The sequence below is a fragment of the Chinchilla lanigera genome, unplaced genomic scaffold (genome assembly GCF_000276665.1).
Source record: "Chinchilla lanigera isolate Chin_1 unplaced genomic scaffold, ChiLan1.0 scaffold00120, whole genome shotgun sequence".
Taxonomy (NCBI): Eukaryota; Metazoa; Chordata; class Mammalia; order Rodentia; family Chinchillidae; genus Chinchilla; species Chinchilla lanigera.
In genome coordinates this window covers 1,147,670-1,151,992 of record NW_004955521.1, presented here as the reverse complement: position 1 = coordinate 1,151,992, position 4,323 = coordinate 1,147,670, and the positions used below count along the sequence as shown (strand labels likewise).

The 4,323-nt window shown below is 40.3% G+C and overlaps 1 protein-coding gene across 1 annotated transcript in view; it reads right to left on the bottom strand.

Moving 5' to 3' along the window:
- LOC106147126 (nascent polypeptide-associated complex subunit alpha, muscle-specific form-like) overlaps positions 1 to 4,323 on the bottom strand; it is a gene marked incomplete at its 3' end in the record, with an annotated part of 53,634 nt that overhangs the window by 46,497 nt on the left and 2,814 nt on the right.

Here is a 4,323-nt window from a genome sequence, read left to right as displayed (position 1 = left end):
CAGCTCCCTGTGCGCCGGAAGCATCCTTCCAGGGAACCGGAAGGCCGGGAGTGAGACGCCGATCCAAAGACCCAAAAAAACCGGCGCTCCCCGCCCCAGGCCTCCCCGTGCGCTGGGGGCCCACCCACCGGGAGCCAGCAGGCAGAAAGCTAGCCAGCCCGAAGGCTGGCGCTCCCCGCCCACTATATGAGATATATTAAAACAGAAAATAAAAGAGTAAAAGTGGAATTATAAAAAAGTTATCTATTCAGTAATCACAAGAAAGATGGTATGTTTTATTAATGTCAAACTTAAAAGTTAAAAAAAAGCATTCCTAGAAGCAAAGAGTGATATTGCCAATGACAAATATTTAATTCATTAAAAGATAATTCTAGATTCATATTCACTCAAGTGGTCTCAATATATAAAGAAAAATGTACAGATCCACAAGGATAAGCAGATGAACTATAGTGATGATGAAAGGTATTTAAATATATATCTCTCAGGAACTGCTATAACAAGTAGATAAAAATATCAGCAGGGGTAGAGTTATGAACACAGAGCTGATAACCTGGCTCTGCTGGATATGGGTATAGAATATTGACCTAAACAAGGGCAAAATCAAAAAGAATCATTCAGATCCCATGTGACAAAGCAAGAATAAAAGCATAAAAGTATACAGAGTATGTCCTCTAACTACAATATGACTAAGCTAGACTCATTAACAAAATGATTTTTTAAGTCATGTTTTAGAAATAAGGGAGTATATATATATATATATATATATATATATATATATATACACATAACACATAGGTCAAAAAATGTAAAATGAAAAATACTTTTAAATATAATAATGAAAATACTTGTAGGAAGCATCTATAGCTGTATTAAGGGAAACATGTTTTAATTGCATATACAGTTGTATAAAAAAGAATCTAAAGATAAATAGATGACTTTAGAGTCTACCTCAGGAAGACAGAGATCCAACAGTAAACTCCAAGAAGAACGGTATAATAAAGTTGAGAATATAAATATTAAATATATTGTATTCACCAGCTTCCATGGTGGAGTTGTTCAAGGAACGCAAGACACAAAGAGCCAATGTGCAGAAGGAAAATGGAGACATTACCGTAAGTCCTGCTGACCTACAAACTCCTAGAAGATACGTTATACAACCATACACAAATACATTTAAAATGTAAATGAAACAGACATGTAAAAATTGGCAGAATACAAAACTTGAACATTCCTTCAACTAGATAAGAAAGTTAAATATATAATTTAGAACTTCACAACAAAGAAAACTGCAGGCTTATGTGTCCTCTAACAAATGCTCCAGCAAGAAATGGCAACTTCACACAGATCCTTTCAAACCACAAGAACAAGGTTACCATTTGTCAGCCCAGGTATGGGGCCAGAATAAGACCGATACAAAAAATGACAGAAAATTCCAAGAAAGAAGAATTTCATTCTAGTTGTATTCATCAATTCAGATATCAATATCTGAAAAATAAAACCAGCAAATTACCCACTCACACCAAAACAGAATGTAGGGTATCAGTCTGGTCTGAACTAGAAAACCACACTGTACTGTTTCTTCCTGAACTCCAGGGAAAACGCCTCCCCACTTTTTGCTGTTTCTTAATTTAAAAAACATTTTTTTAGCAAACCCCACCTAGAAATAAGTAATATGGCCTGTGCATGCTAGATGTATTCGGGAGTGCAAGGTTGGGTTACGATTTGAAAGTTAATGCAATTTATCACACTAATAGAATAATGAAAAATCATATGATTAATTCAGTAGACCCACTGATAAACCTCTCCAGGTTTGAACAAAGGCAAGGCATGTGAGTTTGCTAGGGCTGCCCTAACAAAGTGCTCCACGCTGGGTCACTCAAACCAACAGAAATGGGCAGTCACAGCTGCTGAGGCTCGTGGTTCAACACCACAGGGTTGCTCTGAGGGTTCTAGGACAGGTCCTTCTTGCCTTCTTTCTCCTAGAGGTTGACAGCAGTCCTTGGGGTCCCTTGGCCGGCAGCCTCGCTCCTCCAGTCTCTACCTCTGGCTTCCCGAGATGCTCACTGTGCGTCTTTGGCTCATCTCTTTTAAGAGGACACCAACTGATAGGAGGAGGTGCACCCTACTCCACTGTGACTTCACCTAACTTGATTGCATCTATAAAGATTATTTCTCAGTAGACTCACACTGGGATTTGAGATGTTTTTTTTTTTTTTTTGGTTTTTCTCCGGTACCAGGAACCGAACTCACGACCTTGTGCTTGCCAGGCAGGCGCTTTGCCGCTGAGCTAAATCCCCAGCCCCTTTGAGATGTTGATGTATCTTTTTCACGGGGACAGCAACTCCACTGTAGCAGAAAATGTCCTCCCCAGCCAGTACACTTCAGTTTCTCTGTTGCCCAGGTAATAATCCTGTTTCAGTTCCAGTTGTTCCTGTCTCTTAGAATTGGCTGGTTACTGTGATGCACAGCTGGTCATTATGACACACATTGTATAAACCAGTCATCAACTGATAAGCCATTCTGCCTCTGTGCTTCCTGCCTGCTTATCCCATATTAGCACTAGACCACCAGGGATCAGGACCTGATATTCTAGGAGTGATCCCAATCAGTGCCCATTGATGTAAATAAATCTGCCTCCAAATCCTGGATGTCATTTCAGTGTTTCTGCTTGCTGCTGCAAAACCACAACACAAGGAGTCCAACTGTTGCCACTTATTTTTGTATTTTAAATCCTAGCCAGTGCAATAAGTTAAGAAAAAGAAATAAAAAGTATAAAGATTAGGAAGAAATAACATTGTCATTGTTCATGGATGGTATAATTGTCTATGGAGAAAAATTTACATAATTCAGAGATAAATTATCAGAATAAGTAAGTTTAACAAGTTTGGTATATATGTTATATACAAAATTTATTTTATTTTAATAAAACAAGCAAGAAAATAAATTTTTTAAAACGTACAATTGACAATAGCATAAAAAAAACTCTAGGAAATCAATCTAATAAAATATGCATGATACCTCTGGGCTGTAAGATCTTATTGACAGAAATTAAAGATTATGTCCAGGAATTGGAAGATTCGATACTGTAAATCTGTCAGCTCCTTCCGAATGACCCATAGAGGCAGGGCAAACCCAATCAAAAGCCCAGTTAGGCCAAAACTGACAAGCTATTCCCGTTTATATGGGCGTGGAAAAGGTCAAGGACAGCCAAGAATTTATTGACCAAAGTTAAGGGAACATGGACTCACTCCTTCGGAGTGAGATTCCAAGAGATGCCTTAGCTTACCACACCACGGGCCTCTTTCCTTGTTAGAAGCGGGGTGGAGGGAGCAGGAGGCCTCCCTGGACTGCATCATAAAAATAGTTCAAGAGTGTTCGCCCCATCCCTGAACAGAAGCGGTTACTCCTTCTATCCTAAAGGGTCCCAATGTCATTTTAGGTATACTTATAGTAATTCATCATTTATCCAAGGAAATCTTGACCTGGTGGTACCAATTCCTTAAAAGCCAAGAGAATACTCTTAATTTTAAACTTAATCTTAGAGATATTATTGTGAAATATAAAAGTTCTTTTGATTCCTAATTCAAAAAGCAATGAGTTTTAAGACTTTTCCCTAGGTTATAAAATATTTACATGCTCATTGTAGAATATCTGAGAGAACAAAAATCCGTAATTCTATCACCATAGCTACTGTAAATATTTTATTTTTTGGTCTTTTTGAGACAGGGTCTCACTATGTAGTTCAGGCTGGCTTTGAGCTCACTTTGTAGCCCACGTTGGTCTCGAACTCGCAGTGACCCTCCTGCTTCAGCCTCCCAAGTGCTGGCTGGGATTACAGGCTTGCGCCACCACGCCCGGTTCAGCTACTGTCAATATTTTGGCGCATTTTTTAAAAATACCTTTATGCATTTACATCTACAGTTGGGATCAGACTTCCTATGTGGTACTTCAACCTGAGTTTTCCCTGAGTTTAAATGATAATGGGAACTTCTCCAAGTCCCCTGACTCTTCCTAAACATAATTCTTAGGTTTACAGAAATCTCGTGTTACACTTGTACACTTAAAATTCAGCCTGACTACTTTGGTTTCACAGGAGACAGTTCTGTTCGGCCACGTTTGTGGCCTGGTGTACCACAGAATCACCCCAAGCAAATGAGTAAACGAGTGAACAATTCTTCCCGGGACAGGGCCCCCGAACCCCGTAACTCTGCCTGCCCCTCAGGGCAGCCCCTGCCGTCGGACCGAGCGACGGCGGCCCGAGCATGCGGACCCCGGGGTCTCCGTGCCTGGGCGCTGAGCCCCGCCCCGCGCGGCCGACGCCCC